The following is an 11,268-nucleotide window of genomic DNA, read 5'->3' as shown; positions in this document are numbered from 1 at the left end:
AACCCCAACACACCCCTAACCCTAATCCCTAATCCTAATCCCTAATCCTAACCCTAATCCTAGTTCGCCCTAATCCTAGCCCAACCCTAACCCTTAACCCTAGCCCAACCCTAACCCTAGCCCAACCCTAACCCTTAACCCTAGCCCAACCCTAACCCTAGCCCAACCCTAACCCTAGCCCAACCCTAACCCTAGCCCAACCCTAACCCTAGCCCTAACCCTAGCCTAACCCTAACCCTAGCCTAACCCTAACCCTAGCCTAACCCTAACCCTAGCCTAACCCTAACCCTAGCCTAACCCTAGCCTAACCCAAACCCTAGCCTAACCCTAACCCAACCCTAACCCTAGCCTAACCCTAACCTAACCCTAGCCTAACCCTAACCCTAGCCTAACCCTAACCTAACCCTAACCCTAGCCTAACCCTAGCCTAACCCTAGCCTAACCCTAGCCTAACCCAAACCCTAGCCTAACCCTAACCCAACCCTAACCCTAGCCTAACCCTAACCCTAGCCTAACCCTAGCCTAACCCTAACCCTAGCCTAACCCTAGCCTAACCCTAACCCTAGCCTAACCCTAGCCTAACCCTAGCCTAACCCTAGCCTAACCCTAACCCAACCCTAACCCTAGCCTAACCCTAACCCTAGCCTAACCCTAGCCTAACCCTAACCCTAGCCTAACCCTAACCTAACCCTAACCTAACCCTAGCCTAACCCTAGCCTAACCCTAGCCTAACCCAAACCCTAGCCTAACCCTAACCCAACCCTAACCTAACCCTAACCCTAGCCTAACCCTAGCCTAACCCTAACCCTAGCCTAACCCTAACCTAACCCTAACCCTAGCCTAACCCTAGCCTAACCCTAACCCTAGCCTAACCCTAACCCTAGCCTAACCCTAACCCTAGCCTAACCCTAACCCTAGCCTAACCCTAACCCTAGCCTAACCCTAACCCTAGCCTAACCCTAGCCTAACCCTAACCCTAGCCTAACCCTAGCCTAACCCTAACCCTAGCCTAACCCTAACCCTAACCCTACCCTAACCCTAGCCTAACCCTAGCCTAACCCTAACCTAACCCTAACCCTAACCCATATGGAAAACTGAAAAAAAAAATATTTTTTTTATTTCATTATGTGTGCCAGAATAAGGGGGTGATAAAAGGGGGGGTTATGTACTATTTTTATTATTTTGATCACTATGATCATTTATCATAGTGATCAAAATAATGAATGGAATCTGCCAGCCGGAGCCAGCAGATTCCCGGCGGGCGCACTGCGCATGCGCCCGCCATTTTCAAGATGGCGGCGCCCATCGGATGACGCCGGCGGGCGCGGGACCACCGGGAGGGGACGGAGGACAAGGGAGAGGTACCGGGAGGGGACCGGGGGGGATCGGGGACCCTATTTCTCTATCCTCTGATGTGCGATCACATCAGAGGAAAGAGAAATTAAATGTAAAATCGCGGCTTTTTTTTTTTTTGCGGTCGCCGTTATAGGGTTAATAACGGCGATCGCAAAAGCGGGGGTCGGTAAAAACCGACCGATTCATGTTCTCTGGGGTCTCGGCTACCCCTGGCAGCCGAGATCCCGGAGAAAATCCGACACTGGGGGGCGCTATTCACTTAAATCACAGCGCCGTGAATTAACGGCGCTGTGGTTTAAGTACCCTTAATTACCGCCGTTAAAAGACGTATCGGCGGTCGTTAAGGGGTTAAATAAGCTAATTGCAATAGTGGTTAGGGTATAAGGACAGATATTTAGTAAGAACATTTTAGGTGCCAAATCACACCTTTCAGTACTTGCTTATATAAATGTGTAAAGTTGATTTCTGAATGTTTAGTCCAGTTTATCAACAATTGAGATAAAAAGCAAAAGAGCAATTATTTTGGGGCTGACTCAACTATGGATTGCAGTTGTGCATGTGCCCCTTTCATTTGTCCTTGCCCATCCCCTGGTTGAACTTGATGGACATTTGTCTTTTTAAACCATATTAATTAACTACGGACTATTTTGTAGATATGATATTTATTTAATTTTTGCCATTAATCCATCGTGCCAGATTATTGAACTCAATCATGTGTCTGCTGAAAAATACTGGAAGAGATTTACTAAGCTACATTTGCAAGAAACAAAAGCCACACCTGCCTTGACATTTACATAGTAACATAGTTATTAAGGTTGAAGGGAGACTTTAAGTCCATCTAGTTCAACCCATATCCTATCCTAACTTGCCCTAACATGTTGATCCAGAGGAAGGCAAAAAAAAACCCATGTGGCAACAGTAAGCTTCACATTGGGGAAAAAAATTCCTTCCCGACTCCACATACGGCAATCAGACTAGCTCCCTGGATCAATGCAATATTAAGGTAACTAGTGTATACACCCTGTAATATTATACTTTCCAAGAAAGGCATCCAGTCCCTTCTTAAATTTTAGTAGGGAATCACTCATTACAACATCATATGGCAGAGAGTTCCATAGTCTCACTGCTCTTACAGTAAAGAATCCGCGTCTGTCAGTAACTAATCTGTGTGCATTCCTGAGACCTGCGGGTGCCGCTGGACAGAGACATTCAGCCTCTAGCCCTAAATAATGCCAAGAAAAGGTCAGAGAAGAGTGACTAATGAGCTGGGGCTTGGGTCCCAAGATGGCACTGCTACCACAGTGTGTGCTCTGGAGGAAGCAGCTGCAGACATTGAGGCCAGGAACAGGGAGGTGGCAGCCCGGCTGAGACGCTTTGCCAGAGTGGAGGAGGCAGAGCGCGAGTCCCTCCAGGAGACAGATGAAGAGCTAGAGTCTGCAGATGGAGGTATGGATCCGGAGGTGGGAGAGAGGGGAGAGGAGGAGGCCACAGGCTCTGGAGGTCGGGAGAAGCAGGACGCTGCAGCCAGCTGGGGAGAACTAGTGGAGCAAAACAAAAGCCAGCTCCAAACACTGCAGCTGCAAATGCCAACTGAACCTACTATCAAAGATGTGCTGATGGCAGTTATGCAGTGTGTGTCTGCTATTTCTTCTGTGCTCACTCAGCTGGGTTATTTACAAGAATCCATGCAAAATGTGAGGCATGAACTCCACACCGTTAAAGACAGAACCGGGCAACTTGAGAAATGAGTCGGAGTTGTGGAGGGTACTGTGTCTAAGACAGCGCAGCATCATAAAGAACTTAAAAAGAGATATGGTTGCTGTGTGGGCCAAAACTGATGACCTAGAGAACAGGTCTAGACGGAACAACGTCCGCATTGTTGGCATGCCTGAACATTATGAAGGCAAAAATACTACTGTTTTTATCGAAGCCTGGATTAAGGAGAAAATAGGAACTGATAATCTAACTCATCTATATGCTGTGGAACGTGCTCACAGGGTTCCTACCCGCCCTCCTCCTCCTGGTTACCAACCGAGGCCTATCTTGGCTAAAATTCTCCACTACAGGGACAGGGATAATATCCTTAGATACTCAAGGGAACATCCTGACCTTTCTATTGATGGCTCCAGAGTTTCTTTTTACCCTGACTTCTCGCCAGAAGTCCAAAGAATGAGAGCTAAATTTATGAACATCAAAAAACGTCTAAGGGCCATAGGTATCCGATATTCTATGATATTCCCGGCCAAGCTGCGTGTAGAGGCCCGGCACAAAATTCACTTTTTTCTGGATGCTAAAGATGCTATGGACTGGCTGGATCTGAATGAACAGCAGCTGAGGAAGGATGAGGAAGACCGGGAATGCGGCTGATTATGTATTTGCTACTTTGGACACTTCTGCGCTGTCTGGTGTCTTGACTTTCGGTTCTGTTGCAGGAAACTGCTCGACATGTTGTCGTTTTGCTATAGATGGTTGCCATGTGCTGTGGGGGCTCATCCTGTTATGTGTGGGCAGTAGTTAGGAAGTGAAACGCCCGTTGACTGATGTGGAAGGGAATAACATCGCCCTTGTTTGAAATACCCTTGGCACTGCCAGGGGACATGTTGGGGAGAGTTGTGGGGGGGGGGGGAGGGGGGTTTCTAGGGGTTTGTCGGGTCCTATGTAACTTTTGTGCACAACAATGTAAGCTCTACTATGACACGGTGGATATTGGCACCGACTTGAGAATGGGTGACGTTAAAATACTTAGCTGGAATATTAGAGGACTAAAGTCCCCAGTAAAAAGACAGGCCATATTTTCCTTTATAATGGATCAGAAGCCAACTGTTGTATGCTTACAAGAGACGCATCTTACTCCTGAGACACTTGGTATATTAAATAAGAGGTGGATACAACATGGGTATCATTCTACGTACTCTCAATACTCCCGGGGAGATAGCATACTGGTCTGTTCAGGTGCCCAGTTTACATGCAATCAGGTGGTGGTGGACACGGAGGGGCAATTCGTCTTTCTATTCTGCAAACTCTTTGCTGAGATAATGATACTCATTTCTATATACATCCCCCCGCCATATAGTAGCAAAGTTATATATAAAATTCATACCATGTTGAGGGACTTTCCGGGGGTCCCTTATATGGTGGTGGGGGACTTTAATAATGTTTTGGACTCCCACTGGGATAGAGGTAATCATGCACCCCTGAAACCGGGAGGTAATCGTACGCCTTTCGGAGTTTTGTTGCATGAGCTAGCCCTGACTGACTTATGGAGAAGTCGTAATCCTGATGTCTACCAATATTCATGCTTCTCCTCTACCTTTGTCTCAATGTCACGCATTGATTTGGCTATGGGTGATGATTTGATGCTGAGAAAAATTTTGGACGTTAATTATTTGCCGAGAACAGTGTCGGATCACTCGCCCATGTCCATTACAATCAAGGGGGGGTTAATAGATTGAAAACTAAAATAGTTATGGCGACTTAATCCGTTTTGGCTGCAGCTAGTGGATAAGAATGATAGCTTTAGCTTTGAGATACAGGAACATCTCAGGTTTAATTTGGGTTCAGCATCTAGTTTGACTGTTTGGGAGACCGTGAAGGCATACCTGCGGGGCATGTATATACGTGAGATTTCAAAGCTTAAATCCAATTCCAGAGCAGAATCTCAGATTATACTTCATGAGCTGGAGGATGCGGAAAAGGCTCTCTCCATGCGATTCACTCTCGCCACTCAGAAAAGGCTAAAAGAGGCACAGTTGAAGGTGACTAAAATGACGCTAGAAACTGCGAAACGAAAACGTATGTTTCAGTCTGTTCAATATTTTGAAAATGCAGAGAGTGTTGGTCATTTGCTCTCGGTTGTAACTTCAGCACAGCGGGGGTCCTCGTTTATAGCCGGCCTTCGGGATGTGGGTGGGCAACTTTTCAATGACACACCGGGTATTTTGAGAATTTTGGAGACTTTTTATACCGAGTTATACTCCTCACATACCAGGGCCTCGACAACTTTTTGGGGCCCGCTAAACTCCCATGTCTAACTGACGAGGAGAGACATATGCTTGATGAGCCGCTGGACTTGGGGGAGCTTGAAGAGGCTTTGGGATCTATGTCCAATGGTAAGGCGCCGGGGGTGGATGGCTTACCGGTTGAGGTGTACAAAAAGTATAAATCTGTACTACTCCCTACCTTGCTGGCTGTATTCAATGATAGTCTCAGTTCTGGAGCTCTCCCATCTTCTATGCGGGAAGCTATTATTACTGTGCTGCCAAAAAAGGACAAAGACCCGACACTCCCAACGTCATATAGACCCATTTCCCTCCGGACGGTGGACATTAAGCTCCTGGCGAAGGTTTTGGCCACTCGACTTTCGAAGGTGGTGGAATCGTTAGTACATTCGGATCAGACGGGTTTCATGCCTCGTAAGTCTACGGCCATAAATATTAGGTGACTGTACTTGAACATGCAGGTAAGGGCGGACAATGCGGTGGGGAGGGTGGTCCTGTCTCTGGATGCCGCCAAGGCATTTGACAGTGTAGAGTGGACCTACCTCTGGGCTACACTTCGCTGTATGGGGTTTAGTCCGGGTTTTATTAGCTGGATCAGGCTCCTATATTCCGAACCGAAAGCACGAATACGAGCAAATGGATCACTGTCTGACCCTTTTCCTCTTTATAGAGGTACGAGGCAGGGCTGCCCTCTGTCCCCGCTACTCTTTGCTTTAGCGATAGAGCCTCTGGCCTCCAGAATAAGATATGATAAGGGCATCGAGGGGTTCAGATATGGAGGACAGGAGGAGAAGGTAGCACTGTATGCTGATGACTTGCTTATGTTCTTGGCTGACCCTGATAGATCATTACATAATGTGATGCAGCTCCTTAATTCTTTTGGCGCTGTCTCGGGACTAGTTATTAACTGGGAAAAATCTGCGGTTCTCCCTTTAGATCCGATCCCAATCAACGTCACACAGGTGCCGGTTGTAACGACTTTCAAATATCTGGGTATTATGATATCTAATAAACTAATGGATTTTGAATATTTGAATCTCTCGCCACTGATGGCCAGGATTAAGGGGAAGGTTAAGGCCTGGGCTAAGTTGCATCTTTCTGTGGTGGGGAGAGTGAACTTACTGAAAATGGTGATCATGCCGCAGCTTCTGTATGTTCTTCACAACTCCCCAGTCTGGCTCCCTCAAAATAGGTTTTACAAAATTAATGCGATATTTAGAGAACTTATTTGGTTAAAAAAGGGTGCAAAGATCAAATTGGAACATTTACAAAAATCTAAAGAGGAGAGGGGGCTGGCGCTGCCCAATCCGTGGCTCTACTTTCTCTCCTCTCAATGTCAGCACATGGCGGGGGGAATGGAGGGCTTCCCAGCGGAGACAGCGGGGGGCCAGTTGGTTTTCTGGTCTCTTGTGGGTCAGGGGACGCTGTTATCCAATTTAGAAGCGGGCAGATTTAGACCTTGGGCGTCTAGATATCCTACGGTCCTTCTCATGATTAAAGTGTGAGATAAAATTAAACAGTTAAGAGGAATCACGGGTTTCACAAAATACTCCCCTATTTGGGATAACCTGTATTTGCCGCAAATGAGGTCGCTTAAAGGTTTTGCGCAATGGAGGCGAATAGGTATCTGGTGGTTGTCGCAGTTAGTGGAGGATGGGGTTTTTAAGTCCTTTGACACACAGACGGGATTTTCCGCTCCAACACTCTATGTTCTTTCAGTATCTGCAGTTGCGGCATGCCTACACAGTGCAGGACCAAATGAATAGCATATCTATACACCAGGATGCTATTGTCAGCAGGCTCGGGCTGCAGGCATCCACTAGGGGTTTAATCTCGTTTGTGTACGGTGGACTTCTTTCAGTGGTTTTGGTGAAGCATCCGATAGGAGCGCTGGCGAAGTGGGAGCAACAGTTGGGTGCTTATTTCAGGGGATCAATGGGAATCTACTCTGCAGATGGTCCCAAGGCTGTCTCTTAGCGAACCCAATCGTTTGTCCCAATTGTATATTCTTTATAGAGTTTATAGAACCCCTAAACGGTTATTTGATATGGGGATGAGGATGGATTCGCAGTGCCCTAAATGTACGCTCAAGAATGCTGATATCTTACATATGTTGTGGACGTGCCCCTGCCTGCAGGTATTTTGGATTCTGGTCCTTAATTTGATCCACGTGACTACAGGACAGGATATCCTGCGAGATCCCGTTGTCTGTGTCTTGGGTTATGTGGAGGATGTGGGGGGAGATGAATACCTTCAAACCGATGTTGCCAGAATGCTTTATGCTGCTAGGAAGCTGATAGCATACCATTGGACTTCAGATAAGGTGCCATCTCGGACAGAATATATCAATAAATTAAACTATATACTCTATAGAGAAAAAGCCATATACCTTAAGAGGGGACGACCGAATACTTTTGAGCAAATTTGGGCTAGTTGGCTGGACACCCCGGGTCTGCCGGCAGCAAACCTATTCGTCTAATAGCTGATGTTGGTCGACATTGTTATCCACTGTGTCTATGTGCATGTATTTTATATTTTCATAAGATCTGTGCTTTTTGTGTATAATTTTCTTATTTCTTTTGTGGACCGGGCTGGGGGTGTGGGGTGTTTGGGGGGGGGGGGGGGGGATGGATGGTGATACAGTTGTTTTTCACTTGTTTGTTATAACGAAAATATGAAAAAAAACTATCTGATTAAAAAAAAAAAGAATCCGCAGCTGTGAGTATGCTTAAACCTTCTTTCCTCCAGACGTAGAGGATGCCCCCTTGTCCCCGTCACAGGTCTAAGAGTAAAAAGATCATTAGAAAGGTCTTGGTATTGTCCCCGCATATATTTATACATTGTAATAAGATCACCCCTAAGCCTTCGATTCTCCAAACTAAATAGCCCCAAGTGTAATAACCTGTCTTGGTATTGCAGACCCCCTAGTTCCCTAATAACCTTGGTCGCTCTTCTCTGTACCCGCTCCAGTTCAGCTATGTCTTTCTTATACACCGGAGACCAGAACTGTACACAATATTCTAAGTGTGGTCGCACTAGTGACTTATATAGAGGTAAAATTATGTTCTCCTCATGCGCATCTATGCCTCTTTTAATGCATCCCATTATTTTATTTGCCTTTGCAGCAGCTGCCTAACACTGGCCGCTAAATGTGAGTTTGTCGTCCACCCATACACCCAGGTCTTTTTCAGTGACAGTTTTGCCCAGTGTTTTACAATTAAGCACATAATTATACATCTTGTTCGTTCTACCCAAGTGCATGACCTTACATTTATCCCCATTAAAGCTCATTTGCCATTTATCAGCCCAAGCTTCTAATTTACATAAATCCTCCTGTAATATAACATTGTCCTCCTCTGTATTGATTACCCTGCAGAGTTTAGTGTCATCTGCAAATATTGAAATTCTACTTTCTATGCCCACTACAAGGTCATTAATAAATGTTAAAAAGAAGCGGGCCCAAAACTGACCCCTGTGGTACCCCACTGCTAACTGTGACCCAGTCCGAGTGTGCTCCATTAATAACCACCCTTTGTTTCCTATCCCTGAGCCAGCTCTTAACCCACCTACACATATTTTCCCCTATCCCCATTGTTCTCATTTTATGTATCAACCTTTTGTGTGGCACCGTATCAAAAGCTTTTGAAAAGTCCATGTACACCACGTCCACTGCATTCCCTTAGTCCAGTCCGGAACTTACCCCTTCATAAAAGCTTATCAGATTAGTCTGACAGGAACGGTCCCTTGTAAACCCATGTTGATATTAGGTCATAAGGTTATTCTTCTCCAGATACTCCAGTATAGTATCTCTTAGAAAACCCTCCAGGATTTTACCCAGTTGAGGTTAAACTTACAGGCCTATAATTTCCAAGTTCAGTTTTTGTCCCCTTTTTAAATATTGGCACCACATTTGCTATACGCCAGTCCTGTGGTACAAGCGTGTGTCTTAACCCCTTTCTGACATCAAATGTATTATTCCGTCCATGTGCCCTGGGACTTACTGCCCATGGACGGGATAGTACGTCATATGAGATCAGCCGTGCTCACGAGGGGAATGCGGCTGATTGTGGCCGGGTGTCAGCTGATTCTCACAGCTGACACCCGGCACTAAGTGCCAGGAGCGGTCGAGGACAGCCCCTCTGCCTTTGGATCAAAGACCCGGTCGCATGACGCAGGGTCCTGATCGCTCCCATGGTAACCTGATGTCGTCATGACGACATCTGGATTACTAGAGCTGAGAGACTTCCTGTCACGCGTAGTGCATGTCAAGAAGTCTCCGAGGTCAGTGTGCAGTGCTGACAGCTTATATGGCACGCAGATCTGCATGCCATATAAGCGATCAGCCTGCACAAAATGAGTGTCCCATAGTGGAACAAAGTGTAATAGTAAGAATTAAATTAAAAAGAAGTTTTTAAATAACTGTAAAAGTAATTGAAAAAAAAACAAAACTATTCCATCAAATATTTGAATTTAAAAAAAATCTAAATAAAAGTACGGTACACGTATTTGGTATCCCGTGTCCGTTACGACCCGACCTATAAAACTGTCCTACTAGTTAACCCCTTTAGTGAACACCAGTAAAAAAAATAAATAATAAAAATAACGCTTTATCATCATACCGCCGAACATAGGAATAACACTAGAGAGAATTTTTCAGCCACCAGAACAGAGTTTAGGGTTAAATTTCCGGCTGAGTGAAGTCTTTCGGGCATGCGCAGTGAGAAATGCGGATCCGGCCGCCCGAAAAAACGCTGCATGGTCCGTCCGGGCATGTCGGCGGACGTCAAAATTTTGGCGGATCCACAAAAAAACGGATCCAACGGATGGCCATCCGTCAAGATCCGCCGGTAATGCAACTCAATGGGAAAAAAACGGATCCACCGAGCAAAATGGCAGATCCGTTTTTTTTTTTGCAAAACTGCGGATTTTGACTGATGGTAAAATACGGATGTGTGAAACAGGCCTAAAATGTCATCTTGTCCCGCAAAAAACAAGCTGCCATATAGCCCCATCACCAGAAAAATAAAAGTTATAGCTCTCAGAATAAAGCGATGCAAAAATTATTTTTAAAATAAAATAGTTTTTATTGTATAAACGAGCCAAAACATAAAAAAATAATATGAGGTATCGCTGTCATCGTACTGACCCGAAAAATAAAACTGCTTTATCAATTTCACCACACGCGGATCGGTATAAACAGCCCCCCAAAAGATCCGCATGCGTTATGCGTACATATATTTAACATGGTGTACGCAGGGACATGCGTTTGAATGCTTTTGCGTATGGATGCGACGTTTCAGTGTCCAGCAAACACAACATGTTGCATTTTTTGAAGGGTCAAAAATCCATCAAATATGCGTAGACATGCGCATGTGGATGAGTGCGTAAAAAAAACGCATTACTGTCTATGAGAACGCATTGGTACAGAAGGACATGCGTGCAGATGCGTTTGATACGCATGCGTTCTTCAAGATTTAAATAGAAATCCCATGAGACGCCCATTTTTGTCTGGTGTCATATCGAACGCATGCACATGCAGCAGTTCTTTCCGTCATGCGTAAGATGATGCGCATAAAAAACGCTGCGTAAACATGAATTTGCATGCGGATGATACGCTGTGGACTCAAACGCTAATGTGAACCTAGCCTTAGTTAGGGAAAAATAATTTTAAAAAAATGTATTTATGGTATATACTCGTGTATAAACCGAGATTTTCAGCCCATTTTTTGGGGCTGAAAGTCCCCATCTCGGCTTATACACGTTTCATATACGATAGGGGGGGGTCAGAGATCATACTTACCTCTCCTGGCACTTCTCTACAGCCCCTGCGTCTCCCTCTGCCGTCTGCTTCCTGCATTCAGCGGTCAAGTGGTACCACTCATTAAACTCATGAATATGCGTATATTTAATTAGT

Source organism: Dendrobates tinctorius, unplaced genomic scaffold (assembly GCF_039654945.1).
Source record: "Dendrobates tinctorius isolate UK_male_01 unplaced genomic scaffold, ASM3965494v1 ptg000270l, whole genome shotgun sequence".
NCBI classification, from domain to species: domain Eukaryota; kingdom Metazoa; phylum Chordata; class Amphibia; order Anura; family Dendrobatidae; genus Dendrobates; species Dendrobates tinctorius.
This window is presented reverse-complemented; position numbering follows the sequence as displayed.